At 36.9% G+C, this 27,114-nt stretch overlaps 1 protein-coding gene across 1 annotated transcript in view; it reads left to right on the forward strand.

The window, feature by feature from the left end:
* The first annotated feature begins 235 nt into the window (after positions 1-235).
* Positions 236-27,114, forward strand: part of LOC150086740 (plexin-B-like) — a 415,555-nt gene continuing 388,676 nt past the window's right edge. The window contains exon 1 of the mRNA XM_090372733.1: positions 236-458. The gene's annotated coding sequence lies outside the window, so the exon portion shown is untranslated. The remainder of the gene's footprint in view (positions 459-27,114) is intronic.

Below are 27,114 nucleotides of genomic sequence, written 5' to 3' on the forward strand. Positions count from 1 at the left end.
TCCGTAAGAGGACCTTCCTTGCCAAAACTTAGGTCCTGTCGCCGCCGATGACCACATCGCCAGGACTTAGAGTGAGGGCCGGATAGCGAAGCGATTGACAATTGGCCCAGCGTCTGCTTCTATTTTTTTTTTATTTTTTTTTTCCTCTCGCCCGTCGGAGAACTTGACCTATTCGTTTTGCCGTCTGAACACACACACACAGTAACGCTGGTTATCGGTGGAGGCGCCTGCATCGACTGGACGGTGTTTCTCTCCTTCTTTGAAGCGATTCCGTAGAACTAGATGAGGGGCTGCACAGCAGGCAGGCAGTAGCGTTCGCGGACGTCGGTCGGAAACTGTCATAAACAGTACAACGTGTTCTCTCTCTCCCTTTTGCCCCCTTGCCCGTGTGATGGCTGCTACTGTTATTAGTTAACATGGATACGTTCTGCTGGTGTGGACTCGTGCTGTTGTAGCAGGTAAAGCTGTTTTTCTCTTCTTCTGCTCGCATTTTTAGAAGCGCTTTCGAACATGTACGCGCACTATTTTCATCTCGTTTGGAGCTTTTAACGTGCGATTGCCGATGCCGACTCGACCTCTCTCTCTCGTTAACTAGGTACGCTGCGATTGATTTATTCTGCGAAATAAACTAAAGTCGGCTTCGCACCTTTTAAAAACACATTATAAACGTCAGCCGATATATTTCAATGTTTGTTTCTGCAGCAAACGATAGATGCTTTTGGAAACAATTGTTAACCCAACATTGTTGCCCAACAACGACTGCTATTTCTCGTTTGCAGACATTCAAGTCGCATTGTTGGGAAGTGTGAATTTCAAACCGTTATGTTGTAATTTCAAACCATTTGTTACTTTGTCTTTTGTATTTTTCAAACATTACAAACCAATTTTTTGTATTTTTTTTTTTTAACAATACAATTGCCAGTTTGTCTTTTGCAACATTAAATCCATTGCAGTTATTAGTTTCCCTTTTTGTTCCTTTTACTTTCAAACCACTACAATCCCTAATTCGCTCTTGTATTTCCAAACCATTACAATCATTAGTTTTTCTGTGCTTTAAACCGTTACAATCGTTAGCTTTCTTTCTGTAATTTCAAATCATTAGTTTATTCTGCGCTTTCAAACTGTAATCATTACTTTATTCAAGGCTTTCAAACCATTAAAATCATAGCTTTTAAGTAGTTTCAAACCATTACAGTCCTTAGTTTTTTCATATACTTTCAAGCCGCTACTATCATTAGATTTTTTTCCGGGCGTTCAAACCATTACAACCTTAAATTTTCCAGTATATTCAAATCATTACTATCTTATTTTTTAAGTACTTTCAAACCATTACAATCATTAGTTTTCCCAGTTGCTCAAACAATTACAATCTATTTTTTTCCAGTACGATCAAACCATTACAACCATTAGTTTATCCCATCTTTCAAACCATTGCAATCATAGATATCCACTACTTTCAAACCATTGCAATCATAGATATCCACTACTTTCAAACCATTACAATCATAGATTTCCCACTACTTTCAAACCATAAAATCCTTGGTTTTTTACTATACTTTTAAGCCATTACATCCTTAGATTTTGAGTACTTTCAAACGATTACAATCCAATCTTAGTATTTTCCTATACTTTCAAGCCATTGCCCTCGTTAGATTTTTTCAGTATTTTCAAACCATTACAGTCATTAGTTTTTGTCTTCTTTCAAACCATTACAATCGTAGGTTTTCCAATACTTTCAAACCATTACAATCGTTTGTTTTATCGCAAATTTTTCAAGCCATTACAATCGTTTGTTTTATCGCAAACTTTCAAGCCATTACAATCGTTTCTCTGTTCTTTCAAATCATAGTTTTTTCACTACTTTGAATCCTTTATAATAGCCGTTAGATTCTATTCTACATTCAAACCGTTATTGTTATTAGGAGTAGAAATTCAAACCGTTATAATTATTAGGATTACACATTCAAACCACTTTCGCATACGTTTTCAAAGTCCTGATCGAACCATGCTGGTAACGACCACATAACTACAACAGTCTTGTTTACTGCAGTGGAAAACGTCCACAGGATTCAATTACCGAGTTAATGGAAGCTGGAAGCATCATCTACAAGTCCACATTTATGAAATGGCAGCACGGATGGATTATCTATCCGTGTAGTTTAGCAGTAATCAAATTTAGAGCGTTGACTATATCCGTTACTATCCATCTATCCGTGTAATTCTGTCGACGCTCTGCTCTCTCTCTCCTTCTGTCTCTCTAATGTCGCCCCGTGTACAAGCAACTGTATCAGCTTGCGTGGTATAAACCCATCTTTATGTTGAACCAGTGGCTTAGGCTGTGTTCCTCCTTTGCAAGACCAACATTACATCGAAGGGCTTCATTATCATCAACGTCCAAAATTCATTTAGCCACTTGCGTCCACGGTGGGTGGGTGGGGTGTACAGAGCAGCTGGCGGACTTTTCCGACACGGAGGGGTGGTCGAGTCATGACATCCACGCCGAAGCGATGGGCCCCTCTTGTCTGGTAATGTTAGTTTTATGCAAATGAGTGGAAAATTTTCCACGGCTACCTTAACTGCGCGAGCTACAAGCAAGGTATCGTGTTATTAGAATTAAAAGGGCCGGAGCAGAACGTGTCTTCCAGCTTAAACGACACCGTTAGCCCGGATTAAATAATACAGCGATGGGATTGTGTTGATATTGTGCCGTCTACCAATATGGCTTCGCAGATAATTAACCAACGTCTTAGCAACCCTCTAGCAAGAGGGGGGTGGTGAAGAAGGGGGGTTGTATATAACGCCGTGTAATTGCTACTCGAATGACTAACGCTTCGAATGTTCAGTTTTAAGATTAATCTTCGAGTTACGCATTACCTCCAGAGAGGGCCCTTTATATGCAGAATATAAAGTTTATTGCTCGTAAACACCCCGCGAAATATTAACTACGACCCTTAAGGAGGTTTATAATGTGTGTGTTTTATAATTATGTATTTGTCAATGATATTAGCGCTCCCTCTGGGTGGATAGATACAGTTTGATTATTTTTATTTATTTAAAAATTGGAATATATAGATAAGACTATAGTGGGATGTGTTAAGCATGAAAAATTCCAATTTTTCAGCCACTTTTCGCACGAAATGCAAAGGAATTCGGGCCATTTTCCAACAGAACACACGCGTGCATTGAAAGAAAATCAATAAAACTTACAAAATCAATGGAGCGAGATAACCAACAGCCAGACATCAGACCCTGACACCTTTTGACGCCTGTTCATTTATTTCAATGGAAAATGGTGTGCAGTTTGGCAAATATCACTTTAAACGCGATATAATTTCATTTATAAAACTATTCATACTTTCGAAATTGTATTAAACGCTATCAAAACATTCGTTTCGCAGCAATTTATTGAAACGACTTTAATTTTTGATTGTGACGCAATTATTAGAATTACCAATTGTTAAATTTGCTTAACAATACACGGCAGACGATTATAAAATTAAAAGCGTCGTTGCAGTAATTGACAACGCATTGTTGGCATTATAAAATGTATTCTTCTAATGTTATTTTCTGTCGTCTGCTAATAATCTATGACAGAAGTAAATTTGAAAGTGTTGTATATCATTTTAAAGGATGCGCCGTCCCTGTTTATTTACAATGGTGTATTTTTAATGCATCGTTAAGGTTTTATCAAAGGCCTATTCATCTCTCTGCCTAATATTCCATGCTTTAAAGTATCTCTTGTCATTTTGAAGGATGCGATATTCATGGTGTTTAACCGGAGACAATTTCCCTTATGCTTATATCCAATTTAAAAGTAGAAACACCCCCCCCCCCCTTGATCGCCTTCCCCTTTTGCAAAATTCATCCAAAGGCTCATCTGGCATTTTTGAAATTTTAAAGTTTGCTCATAGGTCTTAAATCATCAAGATTTTTTTGAAGGCTTCCAATCTAAATGCAGATGACCCAGGGGAAAAGACCAGAATCGAATCATTATTTTATAAAAGGACTAATATTTCAGATTTGGAAGATATTGCTCGTTACCCCATCAGCACAACTTCGATTCTCTCTATTTCTTTATTTACTTCTATATATTTCTGTACCGCATGTCTTCTTCTTCTATATAAGGTATATCTTCTGTATTCTATACATCTGCTTCTAAATAATCTCTATTTGTTTCTGTATATCTGCTTATATTTACAATTGAACGTTAACAATCATTGTTGGCTAGCAAAATGTACAACAATTGAACAATAATAATCATTGTTGGCTAACAAAACGTACAACAATAATAATTATTGTTGGCTAACAAAACGTACAACAATAATAATTATTGTTGGCTAACAAAACGTACAACAATAATAATCATTGTTGGCTAACAAAACGTACAACAATAATAATCATTGTTGGCTAACAAAACGTACAACAATAATAATCATTGCTGGCTAATAAAACGTACAACAATTGAACAATAATAATCATTGTTGGCTAGCAAAACGTACAACAATAGAACAATAATAACCACTGTTGGCTAACAAAACGTACAATTGAACAATAATAACCATTGTTGGCTAACAAAACGTACAACAATTGAACAATAATAACCACTGTTGGCTAACAAAACGCACAACAATTAAACAATAATAATCATTGTTGGCTAAAAAAACGTTAAACAGCCATTGTTGACCAACAAAACGTACAACAATTAAACAATAATAACAATTCTCGGCGAACAAACCGTACAATGGATTCGCCGTAGAGTATTGTTGAAATCGCAACAATGCTGTTGAGTAGCACTTTTGAAATTCACCGATGACAATTGTTAGGTGACGTCATTAATGACGTAACTATCTTTGTTTCTATACAATATAGGGGAATTTGAACTAATCCGGGTTCTTGTACTATATATCCAAGTTTTAGGAGAATACAGCTGCATTTAGTGGTGTCATGGAGCATCTCCAGCAAATTAATCTTTGGTTTGGTGAACGATGATCTCTGTCACCTTGTCAGGATGTTAGTCTGCAACAATACGGATACATCTGTCTCATATATCACCGTGTAATATAAACCGCATGAACTGAAATTTCTCTCTGTCCGATGTCCATAGCGTCCAGTAGTACTCTACTGTATAAATGCGAATAGTTAAGCGTACAGGCACACGCAATTCTAAAGGAATATCAGGGATCATATTGCCCAATCAGTCTCCAAACTGAAACTCTATGGATTAATACGATTAAAGTGATCTGAGATGTGCAAAGAATGTTTGAAATCACTGCGTGGTGATTGGATTCTTCTCACTGTTGCACGATCGACTACCAAGAATGATTTGTCTCCTTTGTTTACAAAGATAGGCCTTCTCCTGCGCCCTTAATGTCTTCTCCAAGTTCCTGGAGTCCAGAAAAAGCTAATTAAATGACCTCCACGTTCAAAGAACAGTCTGTTGGGTTCTGCGAAACGAATTACGGCGAGCCACACATGCGAAGATCTTCAAGCAACAGGAGAGGAGGCCACAAGAATTAAAGTTTTCTAATATAGAACTTTTCTTAAGTAGTTTATTTACCAGAGAGTGTCCTCATTTCTTATCGGGGCTTGTAATTTAGCGAGTAAATGGAAGGGCTCTTTAAGTAGGGGGGAAGGGAAGGAGAGGTAAATTTCCAAGACTGTGAGGAGACTTGAGGACATTAAAGTTGGAAGCGGGGTTGTAAAACACTAGATTATATCCCATACTCGGTAGGAAGGTGAAGCTGTAGAGAAAAGGACAGATTTAATTATCCCACCTCCGTCATCTCTACTACAAATTATGTTTCAGTTAAGGGTATTAAGTTACTCTGAAAAGGTTGTTTAGAGAATACGGATATGGGGGCATCGACAAGGAGAAAGAGAGAGAAAAAAAAACTAATAAAAAGTTTAGTTAAGACTAAGAAAGTTGTCTCTAAGATACCGAATCTAAGGAAGGGTAAAGAGATGCAGATAACAGTTAAAGAGGGGCATAAAAATGGTAAATTGGTGTTCAAGATTTGTGAATTAGATTAAGTGTGCTCCTTCATGTCTCCATTTTATTCCAGGAGGTCATATTGTTCCGGAGTAAGCGAACACTTAATGGATTAGGCTTAACTATAAAAACAGTTTTAGTACAGAGAAGTCTAGCGGGGGCTTGCTTGGTATGAAGTGGTTTTGTAGGCGATTCTGACATGTTTTAACATGCACGTGTCTCAGTTTTTCCATCCATTTTTACATTTCATTCCTTGGCGTTGTTAAATTTCAAAAGTTGTGTTGAAAGTAATTAACAATAATTTAAAATATTTTTTTGGTATACGAAAAAGAATTGAATACAATTTGAAATCTACATTTCGACTATCTGTTGCCTAAAAACAACAATTATTGTTGTACCAACAATCATTCGAGCCACCAACATTCCAACAATTGTTGTAAAAAGAATCATTCTAGTCAATGACATTCCAACAATTGTTGTAAAAAGAATCATTCTAGTCAATAACATTCCAACAATTGTTGGTACAACAATAATTGTTTTTAGGCAACAGATAGCCGAAATGTAGATTTCAATTGTATTCATTTCTTTTTCGTATACCAAAAATTTTAATGACTAGAATGATTGTTGGTACAACAATCATTCTAGTCATTAATTTAAAATATTTTTTCATTTTCTGTCTTGTTCATTTTCTGTCCAACAATTCTTCTACCAACAATCATTCTAGTTAATAACATTCCAACAATTCTTCTACCAACAATCATTCTAGTCAATAACATTCCAACAATTGTTGTACCAACAATCATTCTAGTTATTAAAATTCGAACAATTGATGTCTTTCTACGATGTACATTTCAACAATGACAAAAACACCGGAAATTTTTAATTTTAGCCAGATTCAACAATTAACTAGAATATGCAAGGCACACAGCCACTGCAGGTATCGTTGTTAAATATGATCCCTAATGGCGAGAAGTTAAAGGTCGAAAAGGTCATAAGGAGTGAAGACATAATTCCATTGAACATGCAGACATCGCATTAAGGTATGACACGTGATGGACGCTTCAAATTTCAACCGTCCACCAAATGACTTGTTTATTAGCGTCGCTTGTTTAGTCAACAATGGCCGAATGTCATTGTTCGGTGCCGCTCGCTTTCAACGATTAAGTGAACCGGGTCGTGTTCAAGGTGTCAGTGTCGAGCGAAATTATTTCGTCAGAAATAATCGATTAATGATCCGCAAACCCGGGTTCATTAAAATCTTCGAAAATTTAGTTTTCGAGCCGATGAAGTCACAATTTAAAGTATGGTCGTTGTGGAAAAATAAAACAGACAGTTAGTCTTCATTTTTTTTATAGAACAATACTCAAGGGGGAAAATATTCGATCACTCCCCAACCCCCCTTAAAATTTTTTTTTCTACAATACTACACTAGTTTTCAAGTTAAACTTCCCCCCTTCATTTTTCTTTTCATTGTATTGTATGTGCACGCGCGCATTCCAAAGAAGCTCCATTACACACCCCCAAGAAATCGTTTCTATGGTGACGTATGCACGCGCAATTAAACAACTGAATTCCAACTCTATCATAACTACAGACTCTGACGGGAAAAAAAAAAAAAAAAAAAATCGGAAAAAAGAAATTTAATTTTACCGGAAGCGGCCAGGTTGCTAGGAAAGATTGCTTCTTCTTCTTCTTGTTTTTTTTTTTTTTTTTGTTTTTTTATAAACGTCTCCAGCTTTCTTGAGCTTTTGTAATAATCCGCACACCACATATAAAACACAGATGGTGACAGTAGCCCTCTCTTTTGATGCTTTGATAAGATACTTGAGGAAAATATAACTTCGCACGCGGACGGCAATTTATATTTTATTCTACCTGTTCGTAAGTCTTTGCTTTGCTAATATATTACATAGGAGGAGCAGCTGGTGTTGCAGCCCCGGTTCATTTTCTGTCTTGTGGATCATTCCGTTTTACTTGAACAATGTGCAGTGCGGAAAATAAACAAGAATGGAGTACGCCTATCTTTCTCTTGTAATTCTCGTTATGGCATCACGCGCATAAAAATTCGGTTTCAAATGCCAACTAGTATTAATGTTCACCAAAATGATGAGAAGAATTTTGACATGGTTCTGTACTTTATTATGGAATAGTGTTTATCAAAGAAGGTTCGATGCCCGGTACTGGGAGAAGTACAAAGGGTACAATTCTTAGGTAATCGGGAATAATTTTTTTTAAAAAAAATGGCACTTCGACACGTATTTCAAACTTTGTCTCCCATAAAGAATCGAGCTGTTTATAAATGTTTTCAAACGATATCCAGAAGTCTAACAATGTTCCAACTCATTGCTGTTTGTGACTTTCACTCTACAATGTATCTTCAACAATATGTCGATGAATCATATGTTCGTATACGTATTTTCTGTCTATTTCAACAATGTGGTGGCTTACGTTTTACGTTATTTTCTTTATATTCCAACCATGTGGTGACATATTTCCTCTTTATTTCAACAATGTGGTGCTCTGTATTTCATGTCTATTTCAACAATGTGGTGCCCTGTATTTCTTGTCTATTTGAACAATGCGGTGCTCTGTATTTCCTGGATATTTCAACATTTTGGCTCCACAATGTAGTCCTTATCTGTTTCAACAATTGGTGTCATGTTCCCTGTAAATTTTTGAAATAGGAAATACTGTGGTGCCCAGTATTTCCTATTTCAACAATTTGGCGCCACTATGTATTTCCTATCTGCTTCAGCAGTTTGATGTGATATGTTTCCTGTGTACTTCAAATTTGTGCATAGGCGTATTTTCTCTATATTCCAACAATGTGTTGATATACGTATTTCCTCTCTATTTCAAAAATGTGGTGCCCTGTATTTCTTGTCTATTTGAACAATGCGGTGCTCTGTATTTCCCGGATATTCCAACAATCTGGTGCTTTGTATTTTCTGCCTATTTAAAAAATGTGGTGCTCTGTATTTCCTGGATATTTCAACACTTCTTTCAACAATTGGTGTCATGTTTCCTGTACATTTTGACAATGTGGTGCGATGTATTTCCTATTTCAACAATTTGGCGCCACTATTTTTTCCTATCTATTTCAGCAATTTGGTATCATGTGTTTCCTATTTCAACAATGTGGAGCTCTGTATTTCCTGTCTATTTCAACAATGTGGTGCTCTGTATTTCCTGGATTTTTCAACACTTCTTTCAACAATTGGTGTCATGTTTCCTGTACATTTTGACAATGTGGTGCGATGTATTTCCTATTTCAACAATTTGGCACCACCATTTTTTCCTATCTATTTCAGCAATTTGGTATCGTGTGTTTCCTATTTCAACAATGTGGAGCTCTGTATTTCCTGTCTATTTCAACAATGTGGCGCCCTATATTTCTTATCTATTTGAACAATGCGATGCTCTATTTTCTGGATATTTCAACAATGTGGTGCCTGTATTTCCTGGATATTTCAACAATGTGGTGCTCTGTATTTTCTGAATATTTCAACATTTTGGCGCCACCATGTAGTCCTTAACTGTTTCAACAATTGGTGTCATGTTCCCTGTATATTTTGACACTGTGGTGCGATGTATTTCTTATTTCAACAATTTGGCGCCACTATGTATTTCCTATCTACTTCAGCAATTTGATGTCATGTGTTTCCTGTCTATTTCAACAATTTGGCGCCATTCTTTATTTCCTATCTATTTCAGCAATTTGATGTGATATGTTTCCTGTGTACTTCAACAATGTGCACAGGCGTATTTTCTCTATATTCCAACAATGTGGTGCCCTGTGTTTCTTGTCTATTTGAACAATGCGGTGCTCTGTATTTCCCGGATGTTTCAAAAATCTGGTGCTCTGTCTTTCCTGCCTATTTAAAAAAAATGTGGTGTTCTTTATTTCCTGGATATTTCAACACTTCTTTCAACAATTGGTGTCATCTTTCCTGTACATTTTGACAATGTGGTGCGATGTATTTCCTATTTCAACAATTTGGCGCCACTGTGTATTTCTTATTTCAGAAATTTGGTGTCATGTGTTTCCTATTTCAACAATGTGGTGCTCTGTATTTCCTGGCTATTTAAAAAAATGTGGTGCTCTGTATTTCCTGGATATTTCAACACTTCTTTCAACATGTTTTCTGTTTGTTTCCTGTACATTTTGACAATATGGTGCGATGTATTTCCTATTTCAACAATTTGCCGCCACTATGTATTTCCTATCTATTTCAGAAATTTGGTGTCATGTGTTTCCTATTTCAACAATGTGAAGCTCACAATTTCCTGTCTATTTCAACAATGTGGTGCCCTGTATTCTTGTCTATTTGAACAATGCGGTGCTCTGTATTTCCTGGATATTTCAACAATGCGGTGCTCCGTATTTCCTGGATATTTCAACAATTTGGCGCCACCATGTAGTCTTTATCTGTTTCAGCAATTGCTGTCATGTTCCCTGCATATTTTGACAATGTGGTGCCCTGTATTTCCTATTTCAACAATTTGGCGCCACTATGTATTTCCTATCTATTCCAGAAATTTGGTGTCATGTGTTTCTTATTTCAACAATGTGGAGCTCTGTATTTCCTGTCTATTTCAACAATGTGGTGCCCTGTATTCTTGTCTATTTGAACAATGCGGTGCTCTGTATTTCCTGGATATTTCAACAATTTGGCGCCACCATGTAGTCTTTATCAGTTTCAGCAATTGCTGTCATGTTCCCTGCATATTTTGACAATGTGGTGCGATCTATTTCCTGTATATTTCAACAATGTGGTGCGATCTATTTCCTGTATATTTCAACAATGTGGTGCGGTGTATTTCCTGGATATTTCAACAATGTGGTGCGATCTATTTCCTGTCTGTTTCAACAATGTGGTGCCAGTTGTTTCCTGTCTATTTCAACAATCTGATGTTATACGTATTTTCTGTATATTCCAACAATGTGTTGATATACGTATTTCTTGTGCATTTCAACAATGTGCCGATTGCCGCATTTCCCATCTGTAATGAGAGTAATATGCGGACACGTTTTTAACAAAGAAACACTTACGGCAGCAGTCTGTCCATAACGGAACCGGGAACAAGCGATGGACGAACGCAGTAACAAGGCAGTCTAACAAAGCAGAAAGAAAACAGTATTTATTGTGTCGCTCCGTCACACCACGTGCTAGACATGGGGGGTTCGCAGAAGACGAACGATGTGCCATTTTACAACATGACGTTTCACGACTTTGTCAGTGAGGCGTAACCGGAGTCTGCTGAATATCGCACTTGTGACCGACGATATTGTGTACAAAGACTGGTAATACGTTCCTAATCAAAAACCTCTTTCTTCCACTTTTTTTCTCTTCCCTTTTTCCGAGGCTTTTATAACCGCTCGCATTTCTATAAATTTTACTCCTCTTGCTAAGAATGAAAAAGAAAGAAGAAGGTCGTAGCCACAAGGACATTGACGGGTAGCCTACACGAATCCGAGCACCCACGGAAGTGTTCGAGTGATTCTAAAAGGAATTGTTATCATTTATCTTTTTTTACTGCGAATGCTGTTGTTGAAAAACGATCTCGTGTGTGTGTGTGTGTGTGTGCGTTTGCGCGTGCGCCTATTGTGAGTTGCTTTTAAAGCGGATCTCTTAATCGTTCATGTAATGGAGGCTGAATTTTTTTTTTCCACGATCCAATACGAAATGTACAGTCGTGCAAGAAAAAAAAATTATTCCGTCTTTAGTTGAGAATGAATTAAGACATTCCTTTTCCTCCTCTCTTTGGGGTTTCTATATTAATATGACAGCCATAAGGGACGGGAGGGGGGAGGAGGTGACTGTAATTTCTCATATAGAACTTTACTCCCCTGTGTGATGCTGGGAAACCCCGTGGGTTCTTGGAAAACAAGTTTTCTTGCTTTGCTGTTATTTATACCCCCTGGATATTGATATAGACCGAAGAGTTATTGCGGTAGGTAAGTAGATGGTCGACTCATGCTTTGACATCACCCTCACGCTGTGAGAAATTATGGCATTTTATCTTACCTCTGCGTATCCTTGTGGATCTCAGCAGACGACTTTATATACGGGTCCCCCTCGTCTCCTAAAAGGTCCTTACCATGTCCCTTCCTCGTTGTAGGGTTCTACTCCTATATTACGTTGTCACGCTCAATCGATAATGCATTTAGCAGGTCCTCCGCTCACAATAAACGGGTGAAGATAATTGGAACAAATTAAATCCAACATCCCACTCCCTTCATATTGGCTGTCATCCTTTTACGTGTGGCCCTGATGCGTATTCAGAATGGCCTTTCTGTCTCTTTCCTCCTTGCTCAAAATAGGGCCATTATGAGGGTCCAAATACTTACCGAACCGTAACTTGAACTGCAGTGTGAATTCCTCCCCACCCCCGAACTTTGAATACTCACATCAGTCGCGTTCTATTGATCCCACCAGGAGACTAGTAGCATACTAATATATCCAGCAGACTTAAGTGGACACGTCTTTGGATACGCCTGTCGGCCCACAATGCACGTGCTTGGATAGGTAAACTTTTTTTTTTTTTTTTTACTCCTTAAGATCAAAAAAGAGTGGGTGGTCAAGTGACCAAGTGGTGTCTTCTTCATTCAGAAACGGTATGTGATTGTATAAATCAACCACTACAATTTTCATTAAAATAATATGCGCCCAGATTCATAATTTGTATTTTTAATTTTAAAACTTTCCTTTTATATCCCCCAAACCTTCTTGACTAATATTATTGTACATTTTCCAACAATTCAACAGTCTACAATGTATATTTCAACAATGTGCTTTCAGTGATGTATGTTTCGACAATGTGCTTTCAACGATGTATATTTCAACAATGTGCTTTTAACAATGTATGTTTCAACGATGTATATTTCAACAATGCGCTTTTAACAATGTGCTTTTAACAATGTATGTTTCAACGATGTATATTTCAACAATGTGCTTTTAACAATGTATGTTTCAACAATGTGTTTTCGTGCATGCGCGTGGAGATGTAAACAGCAACAATATATCTTTCTATAACGCGCTTTAATGTCGGCTGCTATCTTTCAATATCAATTTCACCAGTCCCGCGCAAAGCCACCAGATGTAAATTGCAACAATGCAGTCGCACGTGCTATATCGTATATCTTTAATTATAATGTCAACTTTCAATTTAATTTCTCCCCTTTTTTTTCTTTTTCAATTTATTAGAATCCTGTATTCCTCAAGTGAATCTCTGCGTTTGATGTATCCAATTAAAATGCCTCTTTTCCCCCATTTCTTATCTTTGCCTTAATGATTTGAAGATGCCAAACGTAAGAAATGAAGAAATGCTTAATTAAATGGTTACTTTTTTTACATTTTTTTCCCCTTCTAGTCTTATTTGACGATAAAATTCCATTTTTTTCCAGCGATTTTACACTCTCGCGACACTAAGCCTTTCGATGAAGTTTAAATGTTTCGAAAGGTAACGTCTTTTCTAATAAAAAAAATAAATAAATAAAAAAATTATCTTTTGGGAATCCTATCATTATTTTTGCGACGCTGAGGTCCGTTGTAAAATACCGATTATATTGTTTAAACGTATTGTTTACAACTACTACTTATTTATATATATAGTATTTTTAGTATTACAAGTTCATGATAATAATTGAAAACATCATTACGCATGCGTTTAAACCACTAGGAATAAATTGTTAGCCACCATCTTACGTCTTAACCACCATATTACGTCCAGAAGAATAATGACCACAATAGTTAATAATGACAAACAATACTACGCCAAAGGTGTTTGTTATAACCGAAATAGGGATTTTTTTCCCTCAAATAATTCGTTACGTACCATCTGCAGACAAGTTTAACGTATTAAGAAACGTTATTTAGGACGCTACAAGATGATAATGATGTTCGGTGTGCATGTGTGTGTGTGTGCGCGCGAGAGAGAGAACACATCGATTACAAATGCAGAACCTTTGAACACGCAAACAGTAATAAAAATAAATAGGAAAACAAGGAACAGGCAATTATCTATAATAGCTCATACATAGTAGTAAAAGCCTTATTAAGGAAACAAATAAAGTGTAATTTATATCAGCTGGCAGGCCATAGTTTAGTACACGTACTTTCGATCGACATTCCTGAGTTCAGACACAACCGGAAATTTCATTTATCGCACAATTTTTAAGAAATTACAACTCCGAAATGGACTACAATACTTAAGAATTACTGCCAGACGAATAATTGTTTGTTTGCAATTTTGGGAATTAAAAAATGTGCGATTGTAGCATTTAAAAATGATGTAGACTCAAGTTTAATAAGTGATTTATTTTTCAGTCTTTTCCGAAAACGTCTATTGTTGTTTGCCATTGTGACGTGTTTCATGTCTCGCGCAAACCTCCAGATCTTGCAACAATGAGTCTCACTTGTAATGCGCGTGTTGTTTGAATTTATTTTATCATTTTTTTTTCATTATTAAAAATTTGGTCTTTTGCTGTTTCTATGGTAATATAATGCCCATTTAAAATGGGATTTATTTTCCAGTCTCATCCAAAAACGTCTACTGCCCCTTGCTGTTGTGACGTATCAGTTTTATGTCTCGCGCAAACCTCCAGCCCTTGCAACAATGAGCTCGCTTGTAATGCGCGCGATGTTTCAATTTATTTATTGTAATTTTTTATTATTAAAAAAATTTCATCTTTTGCTGTTTCTATAGTAACATAATGTCGATTTCAAACAAACGATTTATTTTCCAGTCTTTTCCGAAAACGTCTATTGTTGTTTGCTATTGTGACGTCTGTTTCATATCTCGCGCAAACCTCCAGATCTTGCAACAATGAGCTCGCTTGTAATGCGCGTGATGTTTCAATTTATTTATTATTATTTTTTCATTATTAAAAATTTCATCTTTTGCTGTTTCTATAGTAACATAATGTCGATTTCAAACAAACGATTTATTTTCTAGTCTTTTCCGAAAACGTCTTTTGCTTTTTGCTATTGTGACGTGTCAGTTTCATGTCTCGCGCAAATCTTCATATCTTGCAACAATGAGCTCGCTTGTAATGCGCGCGATGTTTCAATTTATTTATTATCATTTTTTTTATTATTAAAAAAATTTCATCTTTTGCTGTTTCTATAGTAACATAATGTCGATTTCAAACAAACGATTTATTTTCCAGTCTTTTTCCGAACACGTCTTTTGCTCTTTGCTATTGTGACGTGTCAGTTTCATGTCTCGCGCAAACCTCCAGATCTTGCAACAATGGGTCTCGCTTGTAATGCGCGTGATGTTTCAATTTATTTTATTTATTATCATTTTTTTTTTCATTATTAAAAATTTGGTCTTTTGCTGTTTCTATGGTAACATAATGGACATGTGTATATGTATAGGACGGCACCTAGAACGCCTGTTCAACTCTGCCTCGTGTCTCTGTGAAGAGCAGAATTAACTATAAATGGGCCAGAAATGTGTTGGTGTAGGTTTGTGTGCATTCCGTGTGTGTTTTGTTATGTTCTGGCTGCTTGGCTACCCAGAAGCATCACCCGGACAGATGATTCTGGGTACTCGTCCACACCACGGGAAGGTGGGCCAGTTCCAGTAAAGCACGTAATGTCTTAAAAGAGACTCTGATCCACCTATTGATGCCAAAAGGTGGGCCAGGGCCAGGTCGATTTTAAACAAACAATTTATTATCCAGTCTGCTGACGTTTTCTGCTGCCAAAGAGCAGACGTTTTCTTCCGAAAACGTCTGCTCTTTGCTATTGTGACGTGTCATTTTCATATCGCGCGCAAACCTCCAGATATTGTAACAATGAAGCTCGCTTGTAATGCGCGTGATGTTTCAATTATTTATTATTATTATTTTTTTTATTATTAAAATTTTCGTCTTTTGCTGTTTCTATGGTAACTGATGTCGATTTCAAACATGGCATTTGGCACGAGATGTGATTTCTGACGAAAAAAGAAGCTTGAAATGAATGCTACTGATTTGCGTCTGAATTCTTTGAAAGAAATCGTACAAGAGAGGTTCGATTTAATTATTTTCTATCTGCCCGTCAAATATCAACAATTTAATGCGAAATACGGCTTTGTGGCGTTTGGCACTATTACGGATCGATAGTGCGGAGTAAATAGCATAAATTTCGGATGTTTTCAGCGAGATTTTGAATCAAAAAATAGGGGCCGGCGCTGATATTTCAACTGTTATCGCGCTTAAATTCCTAATATTTCCTTATAATGATGAGTTACATGTCTCGGGGGAAGGTGCGATTCAGCGCGATGTCTTGCCGCTGCGTTTCCATCTCTGGAGATATCCAGGCCGACGCCGAAGAATAAGGCAATGTTTAGAATTTATCCCGGTGTAATTTGCAGGGTCTTTGACGGGTCGCATATATTTTAAACGCACTTACATGACACATTTGGCGCATAATGGAGACTTCAACAAATGAACGCAGTCGCTTTTAAGAAGGGGGCATCGCATTTAAATGGATTAGGGAAACGCGAAAATCAGGATGGAGTTGAGAGACAAGACTCTGATCTTTCTCTCTCTTTCCTCGCAATATATATCCATTCTCGTACATTCATTTTATCACTCTCTCTCTCTACCTTTAGTTTTTTTCTTTCTCTCACTCGTGCTGCATGTAATTTTATCTCTCCTTCTTCATATTTGTGTCTGGTTTCTTCCTTTTTCTCGCGCCCTCATTCTATAATCCTCTTTCTATCTATCCATCCGCAATGAAATTATTTAATACGTTCTCTCTATAAATCTCTCTTTCTTTCTAAAACTCTTCTTTGCTCTTTCTTTCTGGAAATCTCTTCCCTCTCTCTTTAAATAACTCTCTTTCTTTCTAGTAATCTTTCTATAAATTTCTCGGTGTTCTTTTCTTTCTAGAAATTTTCTGTCTTTCTTTCTAGAAATCTTTCTCTATAAATCTCTCTCTCTATGTGCATAAATCTGTCTCTCTCTTTCTTTCTAGAAATCTTTTTATCTTTTTAGAAATCTCTCTCTCTGTCTTACTCTGTTTCTAGATACCCTCTATCTTTCTTTCATTGTCTTTCTTTCTAGAAATTTTCTGTCTTTCTTTCTAGAAATCTTTCTCTATAAATCTCTCTCTATGTGCATAAATCTGTCTCTCTCTTTCTTTCTAGAAATCTTTTTATCTTTTTAGAAATCTCTCTCTCTGTCTTACTCTGTTTCTAGATACCCTCTATCTTTCTTTCATTGTCTTTCTTTCTAGAAATCATTGTCTTCTTTCATTCTTTCTGGAAATCTGTTTTTCCTAGAAAATCTCTCTCTCTCTCTCTCTCTCTCTCTCTCTCTCTCTCTCTCTCTCTCTCTCTCTCTCTCTCTCTCTCTCCTTTCTTTCTAGGAATCCCTCTGTCTTTCCTTCTTTCTTTCTAGAAATCTTTTTCTATAAATTTCTATGTGTTTGTCTCTCTCTCTGTATAAATCTTTTTGTTTCTCTCTCTCTCTCTCTTTCTTTCTTTCTAGAAATCTCTATTTATCTCTCTCTCTCTCTCTCTCTCTCTCTCTCTCTCTCTCTCTCTATATATATATATATATATATATATATATATATGTCTTTGTTGTATACATATTTCCTCTGTCTATTTCTTTCTTTCTGTGATTCTCTATCTCTGTGTGTGTATGTCTTTCTTTATAGAATTTTCTACCTCGCTCTTAAATCTTATGTGTATTTGTCTTTCTTCCTTTCTAGAAATTCTCGCTCTCTTTCATTTTAGAAATCTTTCTCTATATATAAATATCTTTGCGTGTCTCACTCTCCCTCTCTCTCTCTTTCTTTGTTTCCAGCATTCTTTATATCTCTCGCTATAAATCTCTGTTTGTGTATCTCTCTTTCTATCTTGCTAGAAATTCTCTCTCTTTCTTTCTTTCTAGATATCTCTCTCTTTCTTTCTAGACATCTCTCTCGCTCTCTCTCTCTCTCTCTCTCTCTCTCTCTCTCTCTCTCTCTCTATATATATATATATATATATATATCTTTGAGCGTCTCTTTCTCTCTCTCTTTGTTTCTAGAATTCTCTATCTGTCATTATAAATCTCTTTTTAGGTATCTTTCTTTCTTTCTTTCTTGCTAGAAATTTTCTGTCTTTCTATAAATCATTCTCTCTCTCAATTTCTTTGTTTCCAGAATTCTTTATCTCTCGCTATAAATTTCTGTTTGCGTGTTTCTCTTGCTAGAAATTCTCTCTCTATCTTTCTTTCTAGACATTCTCTTTCTTTTTTTCTAGAAATCTCTTCTCTATATATATCTTTGCCTATCTCTCTCTCTCTGTTTCTAGAATTCTCTATCTGTAATTATAAATCTCTTTTTGGGTGTCTCTCTCTCTCTCTCTCTCTCTCTCTCTCTCTCTCTCTCTCTCTCTCTCTCTTTCTATAAATCGTTCTCCCTCTCTCTCTCTCTCTCTCTCTCTCTCTTTCTATAAATCGTTCTCCCTCTCTCTCTCTCTCTCTCTCTCTCATCCGATAAACAAGTTGAAAGCAAGGTTCTGCAAATCAAATCCCTTTAAAAATAGTCATCCATCCCTGCCCTCCCCACCCCTCCCCATTTCTGTCACCAGACGAGAAGCGATTTGTCATAGTTCAAGTGTTAATTAAAGTTACCTCACAGGATATTTATTGTATCTTTCGAATCGAGAGAGAGAGAGAATAAAAAAGCCTCTTGTAGTGCACCAGCTAAAATGTCTGCAGGCTACAGTCAACTGGATTAATACACTTCACACCAGAGAGACAGGGCCGGCAGCAGCGAAGCGTCGCTCTCTACACACACCCGTCGATGCACTCCAATAAAAAGCAAAGTGCAATGTTTTAAGTTGCTCGTCCGTTAGCAGTGAAAGTATTCAACTAACCCTCGCCGTTCTGTCTCTCCCGATATCACTCCAAACTACCAAACGAATGTGCGGTTTATTGAAGACCTTTAAACAAGCGAGCGCGAATCTTCGAAAATATCCACGCTCAATGATTTGCACCTTGCCTTTCTATAAACACCAAACTCAAGACAAATGTCGCGTGTCTTTAGTCCCTTTCCCCTAATCTCTCTCTTTTCTCGAATCCTTTCTTGGCAATCTACAGACGCTCTTTCTTTCTCTTTTTTAAAGTATTTATTTCATGTTCAATATCCGATTTTCAAGGTAGAGTGCTTTTCCATGTTAACCGCCACTGTTTTTCGATGCAACCGCAAACCAGACAGACAGACAGACTGCATAAAGATCTTTTTTATATATATATATACACCGTCCTTTGAATTCACGCAAATAGACAGATAGATAGAGAGAGAGAGATGCACCGACTAGCATTCCTTGGAACTCTGATTTCTTCAAAGTGACCCACCCTTCAATTTTCGTAACCTAATTTACACTACATCTGTAATAAAGATCCCATATCCGCTTTGTATTATTCGTTTTTTTTATCCCCCTCCCCCTTTTTTTTATATCGGCCCCGGTGACTCAGGGTCGCCTGGATGCTAATGATCACAACTTGCAGGTGCCACTATTACCCATACGAACGGCTGTATTTTCGGCTCCGTCTCTCTTTCTTTCTCTGTGACACGTAAGCACGTGATATACCGTACCTTTCATCCCTCCCACATCATGCAACGAAGCAGAAACTTAATCATTACCTTTTTTTTTTTTTTTTTTTTTTTTTTTGCTTCTGATTTGGCTGGTTCTCCATTAATCCTACGCATCTAATACTCTTTCTGTCTGGTACAGCGCTGTATAATTTAGAAGACCGAAAGATATTTTGGTCGTACTGGATATTAAGTTTTTACATCCATTCCACATTTTTCTCCTTTTTTTTTTGGAAAAGGCGTAGATACCAAAGAAAAAGAAATCATATTTCTCTTTCGGTTAACGCTAACTCTTTCATTTGTTGCTGAAAAGTAATAGTTGATGTACGAAACAGTCTTTCGTCCTTTGGATACTCAAGGTTCCAAAGATCGCAGTTGGAATTTATTAGCAGTCTTCATGAATTTCAGCCGACTTGAATCCACATTTATCTGCACTTCATTAATTCGAATCTACATTTGTTAGGCAAAGTTCGTGAAAACTAGTCTGGATTCATTAGCAGACATCATGAACTCGGGGGTGGGATTTATTAAATTGGATTTTTGAACTTGGGTGGAGACCTTTTATCCAAACTTCATGAACTCAAATCCAGATGCTGTTATCAAGATTTCATGAAAGAGGATCAGAAACTATTACCAGACTTTTAAGAACTTGAATCTATACTTTTATCCCATACTTCATGAATTCGAATCCAGATTTATCAGCAGGCTCATATGAACTTGAGTCGAGATCTATTAGCAGACTCATGAGCTGGAGTTCCAAGTTTTTATCCATCAGCTTAAGTCCAGACTTTTTATCCTGACTTCATGAATTCCAGATTTATTATCAGACTTGTTAAATTCCAAATTTATTGTATCCATACTTCATGAAATTGAATCCAGATTTATTATATCCACACTTCATGAAATTGAATCCAAATTTATTATCAGATTTCATGAATTCCAGATTTATAAGATTCCATGAATTCCAGATTTATTAAATCCATATTTCTTGAAATGGATTATAGAATTATTATCCAGACTTCATGAAATCGTCCAGTTTTATTAGAAGACTTATTTAACTGGAATCCAGTTTTCTTAGTAGACTCAAGAGCTTCAATCCAGACTGAAGATCGCAGTTGGAATTTATTAACAGTCTTCATGAATTTCAGCCGACTCGAATACACATTTATGTTCACTTCATTAATTCGAATCTACATTTGTTAGTCAATGTTCGTGTAAACTAGTCTGGATTCATTAGCAGACTTCATGAACTCGGGGGTGGGATTTATTAAATTGGGAGCTCTTGAGTCTACTACCCAGACTTCATCAATTGGAACTCAGGCTTTTGATCCAGACTTCATGAAATCCAATCTAGATTTTTCAGCAGACTTTATGAAATTGGATCCAACCTTCATATCAAACTTCATGAAATTGGATCCGAGTATCATATAAGATTTTATGAAACCAGATCCAGATTTTATCAACCGACTACTGATTTCATTTTCTGTTCATCTCATTAAATACATTTTTTTCCCTTTTTCATACGAATAATACCGCACGTGATGAGTTATTACCACAACCCTTCACTATAATAGATTACTTTTTCATTACTCTGTAACCGGGGGTGAGGGTGGGGGGATGTTCGAGAGAATAAACGTACCATAAACCGAACACGACCGGGATTTCTAGACAGCTAAAAGCGAACACCATAACATGTTTTGCATGAACACAAAGAAAGCGATCACGTGACCGGCTGACAGGTTATAATTTATTAGTGATTCATTGAGAAAAATCCATGTCCGCATTAGAACGAATTTGATATTTCTTCACTTAGTTGGTAGCGACGAATTAACGAACCTGAAATCTTGTGCCAAAAAAAGAAATCCAGATTCCATTGTGTCCTGGTCTACTGAAGCATATAAATTAACTGGAAGATTTTTCTTTTTTTTTTTTTGGAGCGTGATGTCGCTGTTGTCACGAGCTGAGAAGAGCGAGCGTGGAAAACTTAAAAGTCCCTGGCTTGAAAATCCCTAAACACAACCTGTGACAGGCATGCGCAGAGATTAGTTTCAATTGCAAAGCTGAAGAAAAATGTTCCTTGGAATCTTACGTTTTCCCCAAGCAGTTAATGGTGTGTGGACGTTCTTCTCTGTCCCGTGTATGCTATTTTCAGTGGGGAAGGGGAGCTGGAAGTGTGTGTCTGGGACAATAATCAGTTGTCTGATATCTTTAGAACAGCTGAGTTTTCATTTTGTTCTCAGAAGGACGGAAAGGACCAATTTGTGATCGAAAGATTCCTCTTAATTCAGTAATTTAAGGTCATAAATTCTCGCGTGATTGGGTTTCCTCTTTCAGAAACACGATGGGTTCGGTTTCTTATTAAAAGTGTGCCCGCGTAGAAGAAAAAGAGCAAAAGAGAAAGCGTGAATCGTTAAAAGCGAGGTCGCTTTAAGCGATAATAAATAATCTGCGCAATATTCAAATAAGGCAGATGTCGGGGAGGCGAAAATTATATCCGTGTAGCTGCACACACTAAAAGGGGACAATGCGAGTCTTGTTCAGTTTACAAACAGCGAGAAATTTATGTATTTGGTGCGTACCGCAGCATGAACTTTTACAGCGTTTTCTGCTTCGGCAACGTCATCCCATCAAAACATAAAAATTGTCCAAACTTACCGACGCACTAGTGTGTGTCAACGGTAAACTATCCATCATAGCGAGCTGTCAATTTGCACACAACCTGTGAACGCAGCTAACATCCTCTGCAGCCAGGGCTGCATTTAAATGGCTGACACCAGCACGACATTTGAGGATATCTCACCATTTCCCTCTCTTTTTTTATCGTTCAGATTATTTCTATTTTGGTAAAACGAAATTTCAAAAAGGGTAAAAAAAGAGGAATGCCCGATTAAGGTAACTTCTCGATTATGTTAAGTGAAAGCAAGAATAAGGAGCATACTCTCAGCTCGCACACTTTCTATTCAAACTTGTGCGCGTACTTTCAATTAATAATTAATACTTGTCACGTATTTTTACACTTGTGCATTTAATTCGTACTTGTGTACGGACTCTCAATCCGTACATTTAATTCCCGCACTTTAAATTCACACTTGTGTGCATACTTTCATTTCACACGTCTTTGCGCAATTTCAATTCATACTTGTGTGCACGCTTTCAATTTATACTTGTCTGCGTACTTTCAATTCGTATATTTAATTGGTGCTTCTGCGCGTAATTTCAATTCCTTCGTTTAATTCCCACACCTACAATTCATACTCCCAATTCCTACGTTTAATTCGCACTTCTTTGAGTACAGTACTTGCAATTTATACTTGTCTGCGTACTTTCAATTCGCTCCTTTCTTGCGCACTTCTTAGCACACTTTGAATTCGAACTTTTGTGCGTACTTTCAATTTGTATAGTTAATTGGTACTTCTGTGCGTACTTTTAATTTCTAGATTTAAATGCCCACACTTTCAGTTCATACTTTTGTACGTACTTCCAATTCTTATGTTTAATTCGCGCTTTTTTGGGCACTTTGAATTCATACTTGTGCACATATTTTCAATTCGTACTTGTCTGTGTACTTTCAATTCGCTCATTTAATTCGCAGTACTTTGAATACTTTACTTCGCACTATTGTCGTGGTACCTGCGTGTACCGGTACAATAAAGATCTTATTTATTCTAAAAACTTTGAATTCGAACTTTTGCGCGTACTTTCAATTCTTACTTCCGTGTGTCCTTTCAATTTACTTGTGTGTGTGTGCGCGCCGACCGGGCTAGCAGGGTGGGTAAAGTGTCCGCCTGGCAACCCAAAGGTCGCGGGTTCGAATCCCGCTTCGGACATAGATCAGAGTAGAAAATGCAAAAACTTTGGGAGGTGCATAATGGCCACAGAAACCGATGCGCTAACAACTAACAACAAAAAAAAAAAAACTTGTGTGCGTGTGTGTACTGACAATTCGTATATTTAACTGGTACTTCTGTGCATACTTCCGATTCCTATATTTAATTCATACTTTTGTACGTATTTCCGATTCCTATATTTAAATCGCCCTTTTTTGCGCACTTTCAATTCATACTTGTGTGCATATTTTCAATTGGCACTTGTGTGCGTACCTTCAATTCGCTCCTTTCTTTTGCGCTTCTAACCACACTTTTTAATTCAAACTTTTGCGCGTACTTTCAGTTAGTATACAGTATTTAATTGGTACTTCTGTGCGTCATTTCAATTCCTACACTTAATTCCCACACCTACAATTCATACTTTTGTACGTACTTCCAATTCCTACGTTTAATTCGCACTTATTTGAGCACTTTCAATTCATCCTTGTCTGCGTACTTTCAATTCGCTCATTTAATTGGCACTACTTCGAGCACTTTACTTCGCACTACTTTGAACCTTTCAATTCCAACTTTTGCGCGTACTTTCACTTCGTACTTGTGTATATCCTTTTAAGTTCATATTTATGTGTGTACTTACTATTCGTATATTTAATTGGTACTTCTGCGCGTTCTTTCAATTAGTACATTTAATTCCTACACTCTCAAATCCTCTATTTAATTCGCACTTCTTTCAACACTTCAAATTCATTTTTGTGAGTATATTTTCAATTCGTACTTGTGTGCTAACTTCCAATTTGCACATTTATTTCGTACTTCTGTGCGTACTCTCATTTGCGCGTATAATTAGCGCTTCTTTGCGCAATTTTGAATTCGTACTTGTGTGCGTACTTCTATTTCTCGTGTGGCATGTTGAAATACGTCAGAGCAGCCTTTACAGTTCATAAATTTTAAATTCTAAAAATGGAAACAAGAGGAAGTTTAAAAACAGCGAATTTTTAATCGAATATCAGATGCAAGTGGAGGATTAATGCAAATCCAACTCTGATTTCGAGTTTCTCATAATTGGCCCTCCCTATATTTTCTCGATTTATGCACCGCTTCAATTATGCCTATCTAATGTCAAAGGTCAAGCTGTCGCAATGTCGTGCCTTGCATTCATTTACTCTATGCCTCTGTAAACTACGTGTGCCACCTGACTTAAATTACTTCCTCGTGCAGCGCTTTCTTAATTAATGCAGAGTTTTCTTGACGCCAAGAAAATTTTTATTTCAGATGGGTTATCAGTATTAGTATTCCAAGTGTTCTGCAGCTGCAATTCCAAAAGGTGATATTTTTATTTTGCACCCACTTTCGGTGACCCTTATTAGCGAGGAGTTAAAAATTTATTAGCAGGGTGTTTAATGAGTACTGAAGATTCTGAATATTGCTTTCGATTTATGCATTTTATACAAGATTTTCTACAAGTCACATGGGATGCGTAATTTAGAATTGACGTACACTTCCTGATTTCGTAAATCCAATACGATTTGCTTCTTTTAATTGCCAGGTCCCTGTTTTGAATATCGTCAAAGCTGGTTAAATTCAAATGGAACAAGATTCTTAAACCTTCGCGGGCATCGCAGCTCATATAAACACCTTCCTTCCAACGCTGGGTAGAAACTCCAGGTTTTTCATCCAGCTGATGGACCTAAAATTCCTCCAACAACAGGCTTTCTAATATTTTGGCAGATGTGTTATACGTCGTTACTTGAGCGTGGTAAGGGGTGTGTATACTGAAGTTTCTCTTTTATATGTGTGGGCGAGCTCTCATTAATTTTGGATTAAGGTGGGAAGATCCACGAGGAACTGCATGGTTGAAAAGAGAGATTGATCCGTAAAAATTTTTGTGCATCACTGATCCATAGGACATCATACAAAATGTATCGTAGAAATCATTTAATCAAGTGCCTTGCAATGTTCTCTAATGGTTTAACAAGATAATTTGATACATTGAAAAAGAAGACATCCAGGACGATCCATCCACTTGTCAAGATGTTAATTTTTAATCATATACGGCTTAATTAGTGGTATAGATAAGTATTTTTATTTTAGAAAAATATTCCATTATTTGTAGTCAAGCGAAATAATTGGATGTGGGAGTTTTATGGATTGGCAAAAGGCAGAAAGATATCATTGGCCGGAAATGTGAGGTTAGAACAATGGGTCCAGTTGCGAGCTTGGACGTCCATGATAAATAACAAATAGATAAATAGAAAGGGAACAGAGAGATAAATAAACAGATAACATTATTCAGCCAGTTAAACCGATATTACAGAGCGATGGAAAGATAGAATAACTCTTCATTGGACGCACTGGAACGAATGCGTGGAGAACGAACTGCAGCCCTTGAAAGAAACCTTTGTCCCAACACGAAGGGGTCTTTAGAGCATGGTGTAATGGCTGTGTTTAACGCCACAAGATAAAGGCATGAACGAAGAATTATACCCTGCACTCACGGATGATTCGGATCGAAGCCCCGCCTGCAGTCGCCTAATGGCCCGAACGGTGTGATACAACACGATAACCAACTGTACATTCTACTCGGCAATGTGCATATTTTCAATAGGTCCACTGTGATTTGGTACCGTTTGCTGGCGTCTTTTAAGAGTTCCACGCAAGGTGACAGGTTATGATGTGCTAGGATTACTATAATTATCTAAATCTCATTCGCAGACAGATCTGATATAATCACTGCGGACTGGCTGTCTTGGGATTTTTCTCGGCAGTGTCCATTATAAAGGTTATCCGATCGTTTTGAATGAATATTTTCCATCTCGGGGCATTAAACGCATTTGTTGCGTTCTATATTTAAGTCTATTTTTATTTTTTTTTTTTTTTCTCCAGTCTTAATATGAAGGGGTGCTATGATCCCTAACGTGTTTATCGAAATAATTTTAATGCGCCATTAATTGATAATTTTTTTTATTATCTGCCACAAGATGGCGGTAAATTAAGGTAAATCATGACTGGAAAGTCGCAATGTTTACGATTAAGTACTCGAAAAAACAGACGACCTTACCTTTAGAACGCACACGAGTTATACCTGCTCGTTCATGGTTACTGACTCATCAGATGTCATATTTTGCTTTTTGCAGAACAAAATCTCTGGGAATTTTTGTCTTTAAACTTGTGAAAACTGTTCGCGGGAAAAAAAAAAGAAAAAATCGCCAAGTTCCGGGAGGAAAATCCCAACAAATATAAGTTCCCGGGTAAAAAAAACACGCCAAGTTAAGTTCCCAGAGAAAATTATTCGCGGAAAAAAGAAAAAAAGCCGCCAAATATAAATTCCCGGAAAAAAGAAAAAAAAGCCGCCAAATATAAATTCCCGGAAAAAAGAAAAAAAACCCGCCAAATATAAATTCCCGGAAAAAAGAAAAAAAACCCGCCAAATATAAATTCCCGGAAAAAAGAAAAAAAAAACCCACCAAATATAAATTCCCGGAAAAAAGAAAAAAAAAACCCACCAAATATAAATTCCCGGAAAAAAGAAAAAAAAAACCCACCAAATATAAATTCCCGGAAAAAAGAAAAAAAGCTGCCAAATGCAAAATCCGCCAAATGTAAATTCCCGGAAAAAAGAAAAAAACCCGCCAAATGCAAAAGCTGCCAAATATAAATTCCCGGAAAAAAGAAAAAAAAGCCGCCAAATATAAATTCCCGGAAAAAAGAAAAACCC

Source organism: Mastigoproctus giganteus, chromosome 4 (genome assembly GCF_048544385.1).
Source record: "Mastigoproctus giganteus isolate SK-2022 chromosome 4, ASM4854438v1, whole genome shotgun sequence".
NCBI lineage: Eukaryota > Metazoa > Arthropoda > Arachnida > Uropygi > Thelyphonidae > Mastigoproctus > Mastigoproctus giganteus.